The sequence below is a fragment of the Triticum dicoccoides genome, chromosome 3B, assembly GCF_002162155.2.
Source record: "Triticum dicoccoides isolate Atlit2015 ecotype Zavitan chromosome 3B, WEW_v2.0, whole genome shotgun sequence".
Taxonomy (NCBI): Eukaryota; Viridiplantae; Streptophyta; class Magnoliopsida; order Poales; family Poaceae; genus Triticum; species Triticum dicoccoides.
In genome coordinates, this window is record NC_041385.1 from 40,267,487 (window position 1) to 40,279,547 (window position 12,061).

The window sequence follows — 12,061 nt, forward strand, 5'->3', positions numbered from 1 at the left end:
GGGTTTTGGGTGGGGATTTTGATTGGATTGGAAGGGGAATTTATCGGGGAGAGAGGGGGAAGATGGGGGCGAAGGGAGGGAGGAAGGGGAGGGGGGAAGTGGGCTCCGCCGCCGGGAAATATCGCTGGTTTTATGGGGCGTTGGCTGCTGCTGCAGCCCTGTGATCTCGTCTCGTCTGGGTGTATACAGCTGCGGCACACGGCGGCGGGCGGGCGCCTCCGCTCCCTCGTTGTCACGCCACGCCAACCAGTAGAAAAAGAAACTGCCGCTCTGCCACTCGTGTGACAGAAAGCAAAACAAGTATGGTTGGTTCTTGGTGATTTATTTTGGGGATGCTGGTGATGATCATTTTAAGTGTGAGATCCCAAGATTACATGGCTCACAAGCCCATATTTGCTGGTTTTTCTTTTAGGGTGAATCCAATAATGTCTTCCTCAAAATCCAGATGCATTTGCTTGATGTGCCTTCTGGGTATAGGGACCAGGAACTAGTGAAATTGTTTCTCTTTAAATGATGATGGTGAAACAAGAATGAATGGCTTGTATTGTACAAGAGCTCCGGCTTGCGTCGGCGCCCCCAAATTAGTTGTTAACCTTTTTGAGATAAAAGCAGTTTTAGCCTGGGTGATGACGAGGAAATTTAGCTTTATTTATAAAGCGGGTGGAAGTCCTTTTTGGTGATGACGTCGTGACAATTGCTGCGCGATATTGTAACGCTTAATTTTGAGTAATGCAAAAAATAAAATCGTGAAAAAAACATTTACAAACGCTAAGAGGAGAGGGAGCCAACGAGGAAGAGGATATTTGCGTTTACAGACGCTAACATTTGTGAAAACCTATGAAGACGTCTATGCATGCTTGGTCCATAGGAGAAAATTGTTGATTCCACGGAAAAACCCTCGCGGCAATGTCGGATGATATCATGGGTATGGCACATGCGAGAGTTCATCACAACATTGTAAACGTGCCTTCTAGAGATTCTAGACGACAGTTGTGATGCCCACATGCCAAATACAAATTGGTATCCGGCTGGCACTGGGGTGGGGTGTGGGAGGCGGTACAGTTCTTCTTTCAGCTCAGCCTAGGTGTACACAGCTGCGGCACATGGCGGCGGGCGCCTCCCGCTCCCTCGTTCCACTTTTTCATTTCTTGTCACGCCACGCCACCTAGTAGAGAAAGAAACTGTAGCTCCGCCACTCGTGTGACAGAAAGCAAAACAAGTATAGTTGGCTCCGCCGCAGCGAAATATCGTTGTTTTATGGGGAGTTGGCCGCGGCTGCCCTCTGTGAATGTGATCTGGCCTAGTTGTATACAGCTGCGGCACACGGTGGCGGGCGGGCGCCTCCGCTCCCTGGTTCTACTACTGTCACGCCACGCCACGCCATCTAGAAAAAGAAACTGTTGTTTTGGCTGCCACTCGTGTGACAGAAAACAAAACTAGTCTAGTTGGTGCATTTTCGTCTGATGAAACTAAAGTATAGTAGTTGGTTCTTGATGGTTTGTTTTTTAGATGCTGATGAAGATCATTTTTAGTGTGAGATGCCCAAATGTACTTGGCTCACAAGCCCATATTTGCTGATTTTCTGGTAGAGTGAACCTAATAATGGCTTCCTCAAAATCCAAATGGATGTGTTTGGTGCACCTTCTACTCTAGGTATAGGGACCAGGAATTATTGAAATTGTTTCTCTTTTTTTTAATAATGGTGAAACAAGAATGAATGGCTTGTATTGTACAAGAACTCCGGCTTGCATCGACGCCCCCAAATTAGTTGTTAACCTTTTTGAGATAAAAGCAGTTTTAGCCCGGATGGTGACTTGGAAATTGCGCTTTATTTATAAAGCGGGTGGAAGCCCTTCTTCGTGATGATGTACTGACAGTTGTTGGCCGATATTTGTGTATACAAACGCTAACATTTGTGAAAACCTATGAAGACATCTTTCCATGCTTGGTCCATAGGACAAAATCGTCGACACCACGGAGAAACCCTTGCGGCAATGTCGGATGATATCATGGGTATGGCACATGTGAGAGCTTAGCACAACATTGTAAACATGCCTTCTAGATATTCTAGACAACCGTTGTGATGCCCACCTGCCAAATACAAATTGGTATCCCGTTGGCACTGGGGTGGGATGTGGGAGGGGGTACAGTTGTACTTTCAGCTCAGCCTAGGTGTATACAGCTGCGGCACATGGCGGCGGGCGCCTCCGCTCCCTCGTTCCACTTTTTTCTTTTCTTGTCATGCCACGCCACCTAGTAGAAAAAGAAACTGCAGCTCCGCCACTCGTGTGACAGAAAGCAAAACAAGTATAGTTGGCTTCGCCACAGCGAAATATTGCTGGTTTTATGGGGAGTTGGCTGCGGCTGCCCTCTGTGAATGTGACCTGGCCTAGTTGTATACAGCTGCAGCACCCGGCGGCGGGCGGGCGCCTCCGCTCCCTGATTCTACTGCTGTCACGCCATGCCACGCCATCTAGGAAAAGAAACTACCGTTTTGGCTGCCACTCGTGTGACAGAAAGCAAAACAAGTATAGTTGGTGCCTTTTTTCTGATGAAGCTAAAGTAGGAGTATTTAGTTCTTGATGGTTTGTTTTTGAGCTGGTGATGATGATCATTTTTAGTTTGAGACCTCAAAATTTACTTGGCTCACAAGCCCATATTTGCTTGTTTTTCTTTTAGGGTGAACCTAATAATGGCTTCCTCAAAATCCAGATGCATGTGTTTGGTGCACCTTCTAGTCTTTGTATAGGGACCAGGATTAGTGAAATTGTTTCTCTTTTCTTTAAATAATAACGAAGAATGGCATGTATTGCAGAACTCCGTCTTGCATCACCGCCCCCAAATTAGTTGCTAACTTATTTGAGATAAAAGTTGTTTTAGCCGAGATGATGTCTTGGAAATTGCGCTTTATCTATAAATCAAAGCGGAAGCCTTTTTTGTGATGATGACCTAGAAATTCTTGCACAGTATCGTAATACTTAGTTTCGAGTAATACAAGAATTATTTTGGTAAAAGTATGTTTTTGACGTAATGTTGTTTGTTATTTTTAGTTTAGGAATACAAGCCATTCGTTAGTAAGATGCATCAAAAATTGTTTACGAACTAGCTTTACTTTCTCCCAACAAAAGAAAAATATTAACAATCTTCGTGTTTTCAAACATCTAGTTTGGAGTAAATGGGACTCCTGGTTAAGTCAATAGTGGACCAGTGAATTTCCAACTTAGTGTATTTTTCTGATAGCTTTTTTGAGATACAAGACGAGAGGGGGGCAGCGAGGAAGAGGAGATTTGTGTTTACAAACACTAAAACCTATGAAGACATCAATCCATGCTCCGTCCATATGAGAAAATCATCGACACCACAAAGAGAGACCCTAATGGCAATGGTAGATGATATTACGGGGATGACGCATGTGACAATTCAACACAACATCGTAACGTGCCTTCTAGAAATTCTAGACAACCGTTGTGATGGTCACCTGCCAAATACAAATTGGCATCGCACTGGCACCGGGAACCGGGTACAAGTATAATTATTTGCTCGAATCAATATGTGCATTTAATTTGGATTTGAAAATTTATCAAAATAGTTTCGGCCGTTGGTCCTCCCGACCAAGAACAATCATTCAACCGATACTTATGAGCTTCCTATTTTGAAACATATTTCCTTTGCTTAGGTCAGCTATGAACCAATAAATATATCATTTTAGTTGTTAATAACTTTGACATATCAAACAATTCTGATTTTGAGTATACGAGAACATGTCGTTCGATAGTACGATGCCAGGGGTGAGCGTAATATGTGTGCATTGTGAAGCCGCCTAACTAGCATTACTTTCTCGAATAAGTATGTGCATTTAACATGGATTGAAAAGTGTCCTAAATTAATTTTGACAGTTAGCACTCCAAAACAAGAAAAATCATTCAACCATTATTTTAAAAACTTCATATTTCCAACGAAAGCTCCGAATTAAAACGAGGGAGTGGGCACCGCCGCCATGAAATATCGCTGGTTTTTTGGGGAGTTGGCCATTGTTGCTGCCTTGTGATTGTGACTGTGATCTATCCTAGGTGTATACAGCTGCTACACCTAGCGGCACACGACGGCGGGCGCGTCCGCTCTCTCGTTCCATTTTCTCTCTCTTTTTTCTTTACTTGTCACGCCACGCCACCTAGTAGAAAAAGAAACTACCGCTTCGTCACTCGTGTGACAGAAAGCAAAACAAGTATCGTTGGTTCTTGGTGGTTTATTTTTGGGATGCTGATGAAGATCATTTTTAGTGTAAGACCCCGAAATCCACTTGGCTCACAAGCCCGTATTTGCTGGTTTTCTTGTAGAGTGAACCTAATAACGGCTTCCTCAAAATCCAGATGCATGTGTTTGGTTCGCCTTCTGGGTATAGAGACCAGGAATTAGTGAAATTGATTATCTTTTCTTTAATAATGAAAGAAGAATGAATGGCTTGTATTGTACAAGAACTCCGTCTTGTGTCACCGCCCCCAAATTAGTTGTTAACTTTTTTGAGATAAAAGCAATTTTAGCCCAGATGATGACTTGGAAATTGCGCTTTATTTATAAAGATCACAAAAGCCTTTTTTGTGATGATGTCCTGACAATTGTTGGGCGATATTGTAACACTTAATTTTGAGTAATGCAAAAATAAACGTTTACATACGCTAAGAGAAGAGGGGGCAACGAAGAAGGGGATATTTGCGTTTACAAACGCTAACATTTGTGAAAACCTATGAAGACATCTTTCCATGCTCGGTCCATAGGAGAAAATCGTCGACACCACAGAGAAACCCTCGCGGCAATGTCGGATGATATCATGGGTATGACACATGTGAGAGTTTAGCACAACATTGTAAACGTGACTTCTAGAGATTCTAGATGACTGTTGTGATTCCCACATGCCAAATACAAATTGGTATCCCGCTGGCACTGGGAGGGGGTATAGCTGTACTTTTTGCACAAATAAATATATGCATTTAATCTGGATTTGAATATTATATCAAAATAGTTCTGGTCGTTAGAACTACCGACCAAGAACAATCATTCAACTGATGGTTATGAACTTCCTATTTTGAAACATATTTTCTTCGCTGGGGTTAGCGGTGAGCCAATAAATAGATCATCTTTAGTTGTTAACTTTTTCGGCATAATGAACAATTGTGATTTTGAGTTTACCAGTACATGTCGTTCAATAGTAAGATGCTAAGGGTGAGTGTAATACGTGTGTGTTGTGAAGCCACCTAACTAGCATTACTTTCTCTAGTAAATATGTGCATTTAGCATAGATTGAAAAGTTTCCTAAATTTGTTTTGATAGTTAGCACTCCATACCAAGAAAAACTATTCAACCAATATTTTTGAAACCTTCGTGTTTCGAAACATCTACTTTGGAGTAAAATGAGGCTCCCAGTTAGGTCAACAGTGAATGAGTGGATTTCCAACTTGCTATATTTTTTGGACAACTCTTTCAAAATGTGAGAAGGGGTAGGGTTACCCCCCCATTGTTTGTTACATAACACTCAAAAGGGACTAAGGAAGCCACCCTCCCCTCCCATTTGGGGGCAAAGAAATGCCATAGATAGTTCATATAAGGAGTACAACGAGAGAGAGAATATTAGAGTTTACAACCGAATACATTTAGTGAAAATATGAAGACATGACTCCCTGCTTGGTCTGCAGGAGAAAACCGTTGGCACTACACAGAGAAACCCTCACAGTAAAGACAGATGATACCATGGGGGATGACACATGTGAGTGTTCAACACGACATCGTAGACGTGCCATATAGAGATTCAAGATGACCGTGGTGATGCCCACCAGCCCGATACAATGAATGACTTGTATTGCACAAGAACTCGGTCTTGCATCACTGCCCGCAAACTCGTTGTTGACTATTTTTTGACATAACTCAGTTTCAGACCAGGTGGTGTGTTGAGAACCAGCAGCTCATGATGATGATGATGAGCTACCAGGATGGGGACACTGGGCAATGCCTCAAGACAATGAAGTTGACATGGAAATCCAGCAGGGTGATTTTGCTGGCTCTAAATGATCTTATGGAGCCACTAGATGCAGAAAGAAAACCTTAGAGCAGTCAATGCTAATAGTAGCATCACTGTATCAGGGGACCCAGCAAGCAACTCAGCAAACTCTGTAGTATATGATCATGGTCCTTTGGCTCCGAATATTCCTCAATTGAATGAGGTCTTTCAGCCTGTTGGCCCAGGCCCATTACTGCTCACTCGGGCCAAAAAACAGTAGCCAGCTGCTGACGATAACCCCCTCAACTTGCTACTATTGTTAAATATAGCACCCTCCAATTATTCAGAAACCTCATATGGTGGATCTGAGCATGGAAGTTATCATACAACATCGCACAGTAGAATATTGTGACAGGCAAATGGATCCAATGCAGCTGGATCAACTCCTGGCACTCACAATTCAACAGTAAAGACGCCCTGCTTGATAAAGCACAAATCACTACAGAGAAGGACAGACCAGAAGCAAATGTGATTGCTACCACCAGACTAGAGACTGCTGGAAAAGTGAAGGATGCACAGAACTTGGAGATGCAGAAACTCTCAGTAGATGTAGTGGTCAACAATGTGGAAAATCTGCTCCCTGTGAATGATGGTGAGACCTCATCGCATGATCTATCTGCTCCCCCAGGCTTTCCTGTACCTACATATATTAATCAGTCTCACACTATATGCACAGGGTTGCCTCTTGATGTCTACTACCCAACCTTCTTCTTGTAGACTCGTGTTGGGCCTCCAAGCGCATAGTTTTGTTGGACAGTGGCAAATTTCCCTCAAGTGGATGGCCTAAGGTTTATCAATCCGTGGGACACGTAGGATGAATATGGTCTCTCTCAAACAACCCGGCAACCAAATAACAAAGAGTCTCTTGTGTCCCCAACACACCCAATACAATGGTAAATTATATAGGTGCACTAGTTTGGCGAAGAGATGGTGATACAAGTGCAATATGGATAGTAGATATAGATTTTTGTAATCTGAAAATATAAAAGCAGCAAGGTAACTAGTAACAAAAGTGAGCAGAAACAGTATTGTAATGCTTGAAAACAAGGCCTAGGGTTCATACTTCCACTAGTGCAAATTCTCTCAACAATGATAACATAACTAGATCATATGGATATCCCTCAACGTGCGACAAAAGTCACTCCAAAGTTCCTATCACGGAGAACATAAGATGAAATTGCTTGTAGGGTTCGAAACCACCTCAAAGTTATTCTTTCCGGTCAATCCATTGAACCATTCCTATAAGTGTCACAAACAGCCCTAGAGTTCGTAGCAAAATAACACCATATGACACACATCAATCAACCCTAATATCACCTACATACTCCAATGCCACCACAAGTATCCGTGGGTCAATTATACGATATGCATCAAAAAACTTTAGATTCATAATATTCAATCAAACACAAAGAACCTCAAAGAGTGCCCCAAGATTCCTACCGGAGAAAGAAGGGCGAAAACATGCATCAACCCCTATGCATAGATTACCCCAATGTCACCTCAGGAATCCGCGAGTTGAGTGCCAAAACATACATCAAGTGAATCAATAGAACACCCCATTGTCACCACGGGTATCCCACGTAGGACATACATCAAGTGTTCTCAAAGCCATGATAGTATTCAATCCGATAATAGTGAAACCTCAGAGATAAAACTCAATCCATCACAAAATATAGAGGGGGAGAAACACCATATGATCCAACTATAGTAGCAAATCTCGCGGGGCATGTCTGCTAGAACTACGTCGGTATTTCCCCAAAGAGGAAGGGATGATGCAGCACAACAATGGTAGGTATTTCCCTCAGTGATGAGACCAAGGTTATCGAACCAGTAGGAGAACCAAGCAACACAACGTAAACAGCCCCGACACACAAATAACAAATACTCGCAACCCGACGTGTTAAAGGGGTTGTCAATCCCTTTCGGATAACGGCACCAGAAATTGGCACGGAGACGGGATAAAGTTGTAATAGTTAGGATAAATAGATCGCAAATAAAATAAAGTGCGGCAAGGTATTTTTGTATTTTTTGTTTAATAGAACTGAAAATAAAAGCAAATAAAATAGATTGCGAAGGCAAATATATTGAAGAAGAGACCCGGGGGCCATAGGTTTCACTAGTGGCTTCTCTCGAGAAAAATAGCAAACGACGGGAAAACAATTACTGTTGGGCAATTGATAGAACCTCAAATAATCATGAAGATATCCAGGTAATGATCATTATATAGGAATCATGTACAAGATTAGTGGACCGACTCCTGCCTGCATCTACTACTACTACTCCATACATCGACTGCTATCCAGTATGCATCTAGTGTATTAAGTTCATGGAAAAACTGAGTAATGCAATAAGAACGATGACATGATGTAGACAAGATCTATTTATGAAGAAATAAAACCCATCTTGTTATCCTTAATAGCAACGATACATACATGTCGTTTCCCCTTCTGTCACTGGGATCAAGCACCATAAGATCGAACCCATCACAAAGCACCTCTTCCCATTGCAACATAAATAGATCAAATTGGCCAAACAAAACCCAAATATTGGAGAAGAAATACGAGGCTATAATCAATCATGCATATAAGATATCAAAGAAGACTCAAATACTTTCATGGATAAAAACATAGATTTGATCATAAACTCAAAGTTCATGGGATGCCAACAAACAAACCGCAAAAAGACTTACATCATATGGATCTCTAAGAGACCATTGTCTTGAGAATCAAGAGAGAGAGAGAGGAAGCCATGTAGATACTAACTACGGACCGTACGTCTACAAAGAACTACTCACGCATTATCGGAGAGGCACCAATGGATATGATGAACCCCTCCGCGATGGTGTCTAGATTGGATCTGGTGTTTTTGGAACTTCGACGGCTGGAATGGATTTTTGTCGACTCCCTTAGTGTTTTTGGAATATTATGGTATTTATAGAGCAAAGAGGCGGTGCAGGAGGCCACCGAGGTGGGCACAACCCACCTGGGCGCGCTTGGGCCCCCAGGCGCGCCCTGATGGGTTGTGCTCCCCTCGGAGCACCCCTCTTGTACTTTCTTGGCCCATACAGTTGTTGGAGATCGTTGCAGAAAATAAAAAGACTCTACGCATCACCAAGATCAATCTATGGAGCAACTAGCAACGAGAGAGAGAGGAGTGCATCTTCATACCCTTGAAGACCGCGAGACGGAAGCATTACAAGAACGCGGATGAGGGAGTCGTACTCGAAGCGATTCAGATCGCGGTGGATTCCGATCTTAGCACCAAAAAAACGGCACCTCCGCGTTCAACACACGTGCAACCCGGTGACGTCTCGCACGCCTTGATACAGCAAGGAGGAGGGAGAGGTTGAGGAAGAGGGCTCCAATAGCAGCACGATGGCGTGGTGGTGATGGAGTGGCAGTACTCCGGCAGGGCTTCGCCAAGCTCTTACGGAGGAGGAGAGGTGTTGGGGAGGGGAGGGGCTACGCCTTGTGTCGTGGAATTATCACGTCAGATGTCCTTGTGAAAGGACTTAGTCGTGGGGCCATCGTTACGGGTTAGCTTGAAGGGGTTAAACCGGACAAGGGACACGAGAGTTATACTAGTTCGGCCCCTTCGATGAAGGTAAAAGCCTACGTCTAGTTGTGATGGGATTGATTGGGTTTCGATGATCAGGGAGCGGAATACGCTTGCCTGAGTCTCGAGTTGTTGTTCTTCTGTCCCTGAACCGCCACCGGATCGTCCCCTTATATACACGGGTTGACGCCCAGCCGGTTTACAGAGTCCCGAGGCCGACTCATACAAGTGTTCGGCTCGGTCTCTCCTTTTCTTATCTTACAATACAAGCTATATGTCTATGGCGGTTTACCACTATGGGCCCTAATCCTCCTTTGGGCTCCGGGCCTCTAAGCTTCATAGTAAAGCGCCATCTTCTGAGTCTTCGTGGGCTTCAATATGGTTGAGCGTGAACCGGTCCCTCCTGGGCGGTTTACACTCAGTAGTTATATCCCCAACATTAGGCCCCAGATTGATTTGAACCTGTTCATGTTAATCTTCAATACTTAGAATAATCCTGTGAACGCCTTCCTTCATTTCTCGTAAACCGCCATGATGCCTTCTTTTGTTAAACCGCCGTGACGTCATCCTCTGGATACAGCAACGGATCATCATGACGTCACTTCTGTAAAAAATGAATAAAAAGATTCCCTTTATTTAATGTCATCCCGAAATCGAGGCGACAGCTGCGCCACTTGCCGCATTGGACTCCTCGATTCTCGCGTCTGTCACTTATCCCTTGCCCTGTTATAAATAGGCCCGACGGGCACTTTCATGTTCTCCCCTTTTCTTCTCTTCTTCTTCCTCGCGACCGAAAGAAAACCCCAGCGCCACCGCCGCCGTCGATCTTCGACTCTGCACCGACCAAGGCCGCTGCATCACCCTGTTTGTTCCAGAGACCCTGCCGCGTTCTTCCGCCGCTGTGTGGCCCTGGTGAGCTCTCTTCCGTGTAACCCTAGATCTTCATTAGGGTTTCCAATTCATCCATGTTCATCACCGTTCATCAGTTCTCTTGTGTTCCTTCTTCTAGTCTTCCTATTGAGTATATATGTGTGCGCCTGACTACTTTGAACTGCGGCTAGATCCATGTTGTTAGTTCACCGCACCGTAACATCTTACTGCTTCTGCATAGACTCCGTCTGGTTCGTCTCTGTTCCTATTTAGTGCCATTGTAGGGCTCAGAAACATTTCCTTTAGTTATCCACGGTAGATCCAAAATCACACTGCCATATTATGAAACCTGTTTTTGTAACACTTAGCAGAAATTTCAAATTCTGGCTATCCTGCCTATAGGCGGTTTAACTCCATAAAAGTTAATCCGCCATATAACATTAGCCCTCTCTTAAACCACCAACTGAACTCGCACAGTATCCTTCTCCGGTTTAACACTGAATTAGACGCCTTAAATCGGAAACTTTCATTTGCAGTTCCTCTTTCCGGAATGTCGAAGCAATTTTCTGCCTGCAATTGGGTTCCCTCCCGGATCACGGAGACACAGATCAATGGTTACGTCACCACCGGTGCCTTAGCTTTGAAGAATACTCTCCATTGGCGAGTTCCGGGACCGGAATGCCCACCTGAACCTCAAGAGGGAGAAGTAATTGTGTTTATGCAAGATTTAGACCGGGGATTTAGCCCGCCCGGATCAAAAAATTTCCGGGATGTCCTTGCTAGCTTCCAGCTTCATCCGCAAGATATTGGTCTAAATTCTGTATCAAATATATGCAACTTTCAAGTTTTCTGTGAAGTTTATCTTCAAGAAGAGCCAACCGTGGAATTGTTCCAGGATTTCTTTCATCTAAACCGCCGCACAGAATTCTCAGACGGCCCCAACACAGAGCTTGGTGGCGTATCAATTCAAAAAAGAAAAGAAGTTGATTTCCCTCATGCCAAACACCATAGCCATCCCAAAGATTGGAACCAGACCTGGTTTTACTGCCGGAATACTGCTCCTAATGGAGAAAATCCCTTGCCGGGCTACCGCCCTCACCGGCTTAGCAATGGCCACCCAATGCCTCCGCGTCTAACTGCCGCAGAACGGAAGAATTTTGCTCCTCAACTCGCCAAGCTCCGGGCTCTAATGGCCAATGGTTTAACTGGCATTGATCTTGTCCGCTGCTGGGTTTCATGGGGCATTCTGCCCTTGAGTTGTCGCCCCGAGTTGATGCATGAGTATACCGGAAGTGCAAAAGATCCTCAACGTCATCATAAAGTAATAATGACCGAACTTGAAATCACTGAATGTGTCAAGAAGATGCTTGATGAACCGGTCTCTGCATGCAGCCAAACCGGTTTGGCTCCGTTTTGTGTTTCCAACAAACCGCCAGCACTAAGTTCATGTACATGTCTTACTAGCTTCCGTATTGACTGTTTACTAACCTTTCTTTACCTTTATCTCAGGCTGACAGCTCTTTCTGGAAACGTAACAAACCGGCTCGTGCCCCTCGTGTAAAAACCAAGGTCACCAAGAAGGAG